Below are 11,296 nucleotides of genomic sequence, written 5' to 3'. Positions count from 1 at the left end.
TAAGATTCGGTGCAGCCAAATTAAAAATAAATAAACAGGGGTACTCTTTCTACCCCCTTCTGATGCCTATGTCAGAAGCTTTCTCTATCTCCTTTATAGTTTAATAAAACTTAATTACACAAAAGCTCTGAGTGATCAAGCCTCGTCTCTGGCCCCGGATTGAATTCTTCTCCTCCGGGGGCCAAGAATCCCGGCGTCGTGATTCAACAACAACCTTTCATCTTGGGGGCTCATCCGGGATCCTTCAGGACAAGGATGGAAAGCGTAAAGCAGGTTATGCCGTGGCGACTGCTGAACAGGTTTTGGAAGCAAAATCTCTCCCCATCTGGATTACAACGAAGTGGGAAGTATCCTGGAGAGGACTGGGAAACTGATTTTACTCATATGCCAAAAGCTAATGGATATTCTTGCTTACAAGTTTGGGTAGATACATTTATTGGATGGATTGAGGCTTTTCTCTGTCGTAGTGAACAGGCTAAGGAGGTTATAAAGATTCTCTTCATCAATGGAAGGCTTCCGGTGGTGGACATCTCCACTTCAAGGAAAGGACTTTCTCCAAGTCTGTGAATACCTTCAACAGCAATCACATGCGATGCCTCTTCTTCATCTGATGACATCTACCAACCCTAAAATGGACTGGTGCAATACGTTGCACTTTAACTATGGACTTAATGTGTCTTTTAATTTTGATTTTAACTTGTTTTAATGACTATGTTGCCTTACATCTGTAACTGTGTAACTAAATTTGTTTCTAGCTGCATGAAAAAAACAAAAAAAATAAATAAATAAACAGATATTACCAAGTGATATTCTTATAGATAAAGACCCCATGTCAGATTCATACCAGGAGGCCCTCCCAGGCTTCCGAGTTCAAAACCCTTACATTCAACTGCCTACCAGAAAAATCTTCTTGCGTGGCTCTTAGGCATGGCAAACTTAACATGTTACCAAATTGAATTTTAGTCTTTCCCTAAAAATCTGCTTCTCATTCAATCTTCCCCATCTCAGTTCATTATATCTCCATCTATCCATCTATTCAACAGAATATAATAAAAGCGAATGAGCTATTGATAACAGCTACAACATGGATAAACCTTGAAAACACTACGTTAACTGAAAGAAGGTAGTTATACAGGACTACATATTATATGATACTATTTACATGTCATGTCCAGAATAGTCAAATTTGTAGAGACAAAAGGTAGAGTATCAGCTACCAGAGGTTGACAGCTTAGGGAAATAGGGTGCAGTTTTATGGGTTTTTAATTTTTTTGGAGGAGGGGATGATTTTTTGGAAAGATTAAAATGTTTTAAAAATTTTGTAATGGTTACACAAATCTGTGAATATACTAAATACATTGAATTGTATACTTTAAATGGGATTTACTATGACAAAGGAGACAAGAATATACAAGGGAAAAAAAACAGTCTCTCCAATAAATGGTGCTGGGAAAACTGAACAGCTACATGTAAAAGATGAAATTAGAATATTCTCTTATACCTCGTGCGTTAGTCACTCAGCTGTGTCCTCTTTGTGACCCCATGGATGACAGCCCTCCAGGCTCCTCTGTCCATGGAATTCTCCAGGCAAAAATACTGGAGTGGATTGCCATTCCCTTCTCCAGAGTATCTTCCCAACCCAGGTATCGGACTGCAGGTAGATTCTTTACCACCGGAGCCACCAAGGAAGCCCAGGGGAATAAACTCAGAATGGACTAAAGACCTAAATGTAAGACCAGAAACCATAAAACTCACAGAAGAAAACATAGATGGAACACTCTCTGACATAAATTTTAGCCATATTTCTTTGGATCTGTCTCTTAAAGCAAAGGGAATAAAAGGAAAAAATAAACAAATGGAAACTAATTAAACTGAAAAGCTTTTGCACAGCAAAGGAAACCATCAACAAAATGAAAAGATACCTACTGAATGGGAGAAAGTGCAAATGATTTGATCAATAATGGGCTAATATCCAAAATACATAACATAAAAAAACCCTAATTTAAAAATGGGCAGAAAACCTGAATAGACATTTTCCCAGAGAAGACACTGAGATGGCCAATAGGCGCAGGAAAAGATGCTCCACTTCATTATGCAAATCAAACCCACAAAGCAGTATCACTTCACATCAATCAGAATGATTATCATCAAGAAGTCCACAAATAAAAAATGCTGGAAACAGTATGGAGAAAAGGGATCCCTTCTATACTATTGACGGGAATGCAAATTGGTGCAGCCACTCTGGAAAACAGTATGGGATTCCTTAAAAAAAAAAAACTAACTAAAAATAAAGCTACCATATGACCCAGCAATTCCACTCCTACACATATATCTGGAAAAAATGAAAACTCTAATTTCAAAAGATATATGTACCTCAGTGTTCACAGAAGCAAAAGATAAGACATGGAAACAATCCAAGTGCCCATCAACAGATAACCTGGTTCAAGATGGAATATTACTCAGCCATAAAAGAATGAAAATTTGCCATTTGCAGCAACATGGATAGACCTAAAGAATATTATGCTTAGTGAAATAAGTTGGAGAAAGACAAATACTACATGATATCACTTACATGTAGAATAATAAAATAAACTAGTAAATATAACAAAAAAGGAAAAATAAATAGGAGGATTTAAAGTATGCTGCTGCTACTGCTAAGTCGCTTCAGTCTCACTCTGGGGTCGCACAGTCTGACTCTGTGTGACCCCATAGATGGCAGCCCACCTGGCTCCTCCGTCCACGGGATTCTCCAGGCAAGAATACTGGAGGGGGTTGCCATAATAAAGCTGTTGATGAAGCACGAGGAAGTGGAGGAGGAGCAGGAAGAGAAAAACCTCAGGAACATAAGGTCTTTGATGAATAAATGTCCTAGTAGATTTGGATCCAATGATATTGTCAATAGTATAAATTTTTCACATGAGTAGGAAAAGCAATAATATTGACAGTGATAATAGCTGACATTTATTGAGCACACCAAAACTGAGTTAGGATGTTTCAATGACAAACTATGAGTTATTTTTCTCTTCAAGTGTTACTTCTGCTCCTTCTCTTTCATTCTTCTACAACTCCAATTACGCCTATGTTAAACTTTTTAACCAGTATCTGGGTATGTATACATACATAGTATATATTACATAATATGTGTTATATAAATTAATATATTTTATATTGTTTTGTTTCCCATCTTCTTTCCCCTCTGAGTTTCAGTGTGGCAATTATCCTCTATCTTTGACTTTTCTCTTCAGATGTATCTAATGTGATGATAAACCTGGTTATTGATTTTTCTGATGTCAGTTATTGTGTATTTTTCAGTTATAGAATTTCCATTTGGTATTTTCCTCCCATAATTCTTATATTCAACAGAGGACACGCCCAGGACATATAAAGAACATGCAAAGATCAACTTTAAAACTCCTAGAGGAGAACATAGGCAGAACACTCTCCGACATACATCACAGCAGGATCCTCTATGACCCACCTCCCACAATATTGGAAATAAAAGCAAAAATAAACAAATGGGACCTAATTAAAATTAAAAGCTTCTACACAACAAAGGAAACTAGAAGCAAGGTGAAAAGACAGCCTCCAAAATGGGATGAAGCAACTGACAAACAACTAATCTCAAAAATATACAAGCAACTCCTGCAGCTCAATTCCAGAAAAATAAACGACCCAGTCAAAAAATAGGCCAAAGAACTAAATAGACATTCCTCCAAAGAAGACATACAGATGGCTAACAAACACATGAAAAGATGCTCAACATCACTCATTATCAGAGAAATGCAAATCAAAACCACAATGAGGTACCCTTTCACGCCAGTCAGAATGGCTGCGATCCAAAAGTCTACAAGCAATAAATGCTGGAGAGGCTGTGGAGAAAAGGGAACCCTCTTACACTGTTGGTGGGAATGCAAACTAGTACAGCCACTATGGAGAACAGTGTGGAGATTCCTTAAAAAACTGGAAATAGAACTGCCTTATGACCCAGCAATCCCACAGCTGGGCATATACACCAAGGAAACCAGAATTGAAAGAGACATGTGTACCCCAATGTTCATCACAGAACTGTTTATAATAGCCAGGACATGGAAGCAACTTAGATGTCCATCAGCAGATGAGGGATAAGAAAGCTGTGGTACATATACACAATGGAGTATTACTCAATGATTAAAAAGAATACATTTGAATCCGTTCTAATGAGGTGGATGAAACTGGAGCCTATTATACAGAGTGAAGTAAGCCAGAAAGAAAAACACCAATACAGTATACTAATGCATATATATGGAATTTAGAAAGATGTTAATGATAACACTGTATGCGAGAAAGCAAAAGAGACACAGATGTATAGAACAGTCTTTTGGACTCTGTGGGAGAGGGAGAGGGTGGGATGATTTGGGAGAATCATTGAATTTGGCATTGAAATATGTACAATATCATGTATGAAACGAATCGCCAGTCCAGGTTCGATGCAGGATACTGGATGCTTGGGGCTGGTGCACTGGGACGACCCAGGGGGATGGTACGGGGAGGGAGGAGGGAGGGGGGTTCAGGATGGGGAACATGTGTACACCCATGGAGGATTCATGTTGATGTATGGCGAAACCAATACAATATTGTAAAGTAATTAACCTCCAATTAAAATAAATAAATTTATATTAAAAAAAATAATAAAAGACAGTATACCCAATACAAGAATAGATAACAAATTTGAACAGGTACTTCTTCAAAGAGGATATCTAAACAGTCAATAAATGTACAAAAGATGTTCAATCTCATTAGTAATCAGGGAAATACAAACTAAAACCACAACGGCATATTACCCCAAAACCCAAAGGGCTAAAATGAGGAAGACAGCAAATATTAAGAGCAATTGGAGCTCATACACTCAGGTCGGGGCATAAATTTAACATGTATCCTGGAAAATATTCTCTCATATTATCTTCCATAGCTAAACATATATATACATATGCTCAAAAAAAAGTGTTCACTTTCAAGTAATTAACCAACAAAAATACTCTTATATGATCAACATAAGAATGTGCAAGAATGCTCACAGAAGCAATATTTGTAACAGGTAAACACTGGATTCAAATGGTCATCCATGCTATGGGTAAATACATTTGGATATGCCAAGAGTACATACAGTATACTTCCATTATGTGAAGAACAAACTTATGCAAAATAAATACTTGATGTTATGAGACAGGATAGTACCTACCCTTTACAAAGAGTGCCTGGAAGGAGACTCAGAGTCTTCTGAGATCCTAGTTTTGTTTCATTTTCTAATCTGGATGCTGGTTACATGGGGGCATTTAATTTGTGAACATTCATTGAGCTAAAACTTAGGTTTTCTTTATTTTTCTATATGTGTGTTATACTTCCAATAAAACTTAAGAATCACATTTTATTAGGGCTCTCTCCCATAGTTGGTTGTTGCATTCTTTTACATGTATACTAGCAGGTAAATTCTTTTTCTTCTAGCATGCCACCCCAAAATGGGTATTCACTCTGTTTTGTCAGAATCTATGAGGTTCTGTTAATTAATGAGTTTTTGCGGGGACCTTCCCGGTGTCTCAGGGATAAGACTCAGTGCTTCTCTTGCAGGGGGCATGGGTTAGATCCCTGGTTGGGGAACCAATATCCCTCATGCCATGTGGCGTGGCCAAAAAAAAAAAAAAATTAATGAGATGTTGTAAAAGACAGTTAATGAAAGCAGTATATAGGATGCAAGGTGTTATTATGAATATTTATCAGTGTTTTAAGAGGCAACCTCTTGATCCATGGTCTCCTCCTTCTCCACTGGGATTAGGTACGTAGCCTAGACTCCTTTCCCACTATTCTCATTTTTTTTCCGTGTACTTGTATTGGCATGGAAATACTGGCATTCCTTACTGCTGTTAGTAGCTATGTAAAGTATGCAAAAATAAAGAAAATTTTAAAACCTACATGAATGATTGGTTGGTTATAGTTTTCAATCTCTTACCAAATTTTAAAATTTCAACTATCATTTTCTTGAACATAATAAACATAGTTGTTTTTTTTTAATTGCTGCTGAATGATATAAAAGAAGACATGACTACATGTTCTTGGAAAGTAAGACTCAACACCGCAAAGATATCAATTTCCCCCAAATTAATTTACAAATTTAACACAACCCCAGTGAAAACACCAACAGGTTCTTAGGGTGTTCTGTTTTGAATTCAGTAGCCATTTTTACTGGAGAAGGCAATGGCACCCCACTCCAGTACTCTTGCCTGGAAAATCCCATGGATGGAGGAGCCTGGTGGGCTGCAGTCCATGGGGTCGCTAAGAGTCGGACACGACTGAGCGACTTCACTTTCACGCATTGGAGAAGGAAATGGCAACCCACTCCAGTGTTCTTGCCTGGAGAATCCCAGGGATGGGGGAGCCTGGTGGGCTGCCGTCTATGGGGTCGCACAGAGTCGGACACAACTGAAGTGATTTAGCAGCAGCAGCAGCAGCCTTTTACAATTAATAAGGAAAAATGAATAAACTAAAATAATGAGGAAAACTCTATAAGAGTAATAAGAAAGTTCTGCTCTTATGAAGAAGGTATTAAAATACTTTATGAAGCTTTAGTAAGTAAAACAATGCAATACTGGTATATGAAGAGACAAAAAGAACAAATAATTAAAGACATACAATAAACATGGCAACTCAGATCAGGAAGGTGCTTAAACAAGGGGTAGTCATCCAGAAAAAAAAAAGTTGTATCCAATCCTCTCACCATGTACCTTGATAAGTTCCAAAAGAATTTAAAATATAAATGTAAAAAATAAAAGCAAAAAAATTACATGAAACCATTACTGTAATCGAGGTAACACTTTCACGCGTGCTAAGTTGCTTCAGTCATGTCCAGCTCTTTGCAACCCCACGGACTATAGCCCACCAGGCTCCTCTGTCCATGGAATTCTCCAGGCAAGAATTCTGGAGTGGGTTGCAATGTCCTCCTCCAGGCCCAGGGATCAAACCTGCATCTCTTATGTCTCCTGCATTGGCAGATTCTTTATCACTAGCACCATCTGGGTATATGCATATGGCCAAGGTCATCAACTTATTAATATACACATTAAATATATAATGCATTTTTGATATGTCAATTACATACCGACAAAGCTGTTTAAAAAAGGAAGATGAGGGGCTTCCCTGGTGACTCGGTGGTAAAGAATCCGCTTGCCAAAACAGGAGACCCCTGATCAGGTTCGACCCCTGATCCAGGAAGATCCACATGCTACAGAGCAACTAAGCCCATGAGCCACAGCTGAGCCTGTGCAGCCCAGAGCCATGACTACTGAAGCCCTGCACAGCCAATAAATACTTTTTTTAAAAAAGATGAAAATTACATGAAGAAAATTTAGATGCTTTTCTAGCTATGGCTCAAAAGCCAGAAATTATACATTCAACTGTATTTTAAAAGAAACACCCATAAGGAAAGTAAAAGACAGTGAAAAACTGAGGAAAACTACTTGCAGTGCATAATACAAGAGCAAGAAGAAAAAGGCCAACATTCTGATAGAAAAGATTGGGCAAAGAATAGTAAGAGAAGTCAGCATAAAGGAAAATACAAAACCCATAACTGAGAAAATCAACTTAAATCTATACTCAGCTACTACATTATGCTTATCAGAATAACACACTCTGTTTGCTAATACAGACTGTGGGCAAGCAGAAAGCAAAACAGGTGCTCCCATTGAAAGAGAGGTGGCAGGGCAATCTGGAAATATCTGTAAAACTGCAAATGTACTTGCCCTTGACCCACCTCTTCCACTTTAAGATATCCCTGTACACCTGTGAAATGACAAGCATACAAGGGGATTCTTTGCAGCAGAGTATGTAGTAGCAGAAGATTGGAAACAATCAACTGTCCGTGACTAGGAAACTAATTAAACTAAGGCACATGCACAGTGCAACTCTATAGAAAAAGGAGTAGGCTCCAAGGGAGGAGGAAAACAGCACAGTGCGGAACAGAGTGTGTGTACCATTTGTGAAAAAATGGGGGAAATGAGAATGTAGCATGTATTTGCTTTTATGCGGCTCCCTGCAAAAATTGAAATTATTAATAAATAATTAATAATGCTAGTTACCTGGAATAGGAGGTGAGCAGATAGGCCTGGAGGTAAGAAGAGGATTTGCACAGCTGCCTTTTATAACTTTTATTTTTACTGTATTTGTTTACTTTCTTATTTAATGAGCATTTACTACCTATTTTAATTAAACTAAATTTTTTTAAAGATGTGATTATAATAAAATGTAACTTTCTTGGGACTTCCCTGGTGGTCCAGTGGTTAAGAATCTACCTTTGACTGCAGGGAATATGGGGTCGATTCCTGGTCAAGGAACTAAGGTCCCACATGCCGTGGGGCAACTAAGGCCGAGCACCGCAACTACTGAGCACACGCACCCTAGACCTCCATCTCACTTTCCATACTCACACTCACAGCGTACACCTCCTTGTAACTCCATGTATAGACTCATCACACACACATACCTCACACTTAAGACATGTGACATTTAAAAATTTAATCATACTGCACTCTAGGATGGAGAAGGCAATGGCACCCCACTCCAGTACTCCTGCCTGGAAACTCCCATGGACAGAGGAGCCTGGTGGGCTGCAGTCCATGGGGTCGCTAAGAGTCGGATGCGACTGAGTGACTTCACTTTCACTTTTCACTTTCGTGCATTGGAGAAGGAAATGGCAACCCACTCCAGTATTCTTGCCTGGAGAATCTCAGGGACGGGGGAGCCTGGTGGGCTGCCATCTATGGGGTCACACAGAGTCGGACACGACTGAGGTAACTTAGCAGCAGCAGCAGCAGCAGCAGCAGCAGCAGCAGCAGCAGCAGCAGCACTCTAGGAAAAGAATTTGTTTAACATTCTAATGGCTGCATTATATTCTACCATATGCATATACTGGAGTCTTCCACCAATCTTGTATCTGGACAATTAAGTTTGGGGAATTTTGTTTGTTGCTATTAATAGGATTAAAATAGAACATTTTGCCCAGTGAGATATTTCTTTCAATAAATTCCTAGAAGTAGAATTGCTGAGTAAAAGAGTTTTGGTGGGTTTTGCAAAATGCCTTCCAGGAAGAGTAAGTGTATCAATGTTTCCCCATCTCTCCACACATAGGTACAGTGAGTTCTGTACCTTCTTTTAGATGTGAACAGATTATATAAAGTCATAGTAATAACTTGTTACTTTATACAATTTGCTGTTTAGAATGTTTTAATTTCTGCTTAAAAGAACTGAGATGTGATGTCTTCCACATTTGGTCTATCCTTTTCACTTTTAACTGAATTTAGGAAAGTAAGAAGTTTAGTGGTGTGTGCCTTAAAGCCAGGCAACAACATAAATAAGACCCTAGAACTCCAACTTCACTGAGAAACTCCACAAAGAAATATTATGCTTGTCTGATGAACGGGGGAAGTGTGAACTGCAAATAAAGTGGGGAAACTGCCACCAAGGAAACGAGATTTTACTGGAAACAAAGGAATTAGTAGGACTGAAGACAGAGAGCTATACCCTCCAAGGAACTGCCCAGAACTGAGGAGTTGGTTTCACTGTCAGCCGTGTAATGAAAGGGGATTGCTGTGCCCACAGTCACGGTATTTTGCCCCCTGAGCAGCACTGGGCACAGATGTGACGCCGACGTAGGCCAGGTCCAGTCTAAAAGAGGTTACATGATGGGAGGGAAAAGGAAGTCCAGCTTCCTCCAGGGAGCAACTAGGTGTACAAAGAGTAACCAAGCTGTGTCGTTCACTGGGGAAGGTAGCATAAGGATGGAGTGGACGGACACACTCCCTTAGGACAGCAGAAAAACATATGCAGTTTTAATACATATGATGTGGTTCAATCTTCACAACCTAGTGAAAGCCATTTTCTGTCTCATCCTTGAGAAACTTAGTCTCAAGGAAATTAAAATACTTGGCTAAAATTACACAAAATAATAATCAAAGAGACCAGGATCTGAACCCAGGATTATCCGCTCCAATATCCATAGTCTTTCTATCACAACAGGCTGCTTCTCTCAACTTTGGTATCTGTGGCTTTTAAGACACCAGAGCTTTAGGGTCAGGACTAGTGAAATTTTAACTTTTCGAGGTTTTGCTATAAATGCTTCTGAATGTTTGAATACATATCACATGCAATAATCTAAACATTCATTGTCCTTTCAAATACAATTCAAAACACAACTGTAAAATATCAAAAGAAAAATGAAGTGCAAGAATGGGAAAAAATTACCTTGAGTAGTACATTACATCTTCTAAAAACAGTAAGTATGGAAATGAAAACTTTTTCTAATTATCTGGGAAATTATATATGATAAAAAGGAGATAGTATTCAACTAAAAGAGAAAAAGATTCAAGCTGTAAATTAAAACTTCATTCCACCTTATATATAGGCTCCTTGAGTATTACACTGATATAATACTCTAACTCAGCCTGGCATTGGGGTTGCACATAATACTTAGTAAACATGTATTGATTGAGACAATTTTAAAATGCTTTTTTTAAGTCAGACACTGGGGGAAAATATTTACCACCAGCAAATTATTAGTTTGCAGAAAAAATATTAAACTTCAACAAATCAATAAGAAAAATACACAGTAAATAACAGGCCATGAACTAGCAATTCACAGAATAAATGCTAATGGACAAGAAACAGGGAAAAAATGTTCAGCCTCACTAATAATAGGGAATTACAAATAATAAGAACAATTTCAGACCAATGTACATTGGAAAAATAGTGTAATAAAATCATGTGTTTGTTAGATGTGGGGAAGTGAGAATTCTCATCTCTATTCAGAGCCACTCTGGAAAGCAATTGGACAATGTCAGGTAAAACTGCTGACCCATCATCTAACAATTCCATTTTCTGGAAAAACCTAGCACATGCATGTACATACAAAGATAACAAACATATGAGGCTATTCATTACAGTATTATTTATAACAGCCAAAAATAGTGACATATCTATACATAAAACAAAGAATAAATATACATTGGATACAGTAAGTCCCCTACATACGAATGAGTTCCAAGAGCAACTTCGTAAGTCCAACTTGTTTCTAAGTCCAACAAAGTTAGCCGAGGTACCCGACTAACACAATAGGCGATACAGTACTGTACTGTATAGTACAGTTCATAATACTTTTCACACAGATCATATGTATATAGAAAACAAACACAGAAAATAAAACATTTTTAATCTTACAGTATTGAAGTGCAGTAGTACCGTACGATAGCTGGCATACAGGAGCTGGCAAGAATGT

Source organism: Ovis aries, chromosome 7 (assembly GCF_016772045.2).
Source record: "Ovis aries strain OAR_USU_Benz2616 breed Rambouillet chromosome 7, ARS-UI_Ramb_v3.0, whole genome shotgun sequence".
Taxonomy (NCBI): domain Eukaryota; kingdom Metazoa; phylum Chordata; class Mammalia; order Artiodactyla; family Bovidae; genus Ovis; species Ovis aries.
This window is presented reverse-complemented; position numbering follows the sequence as displayed.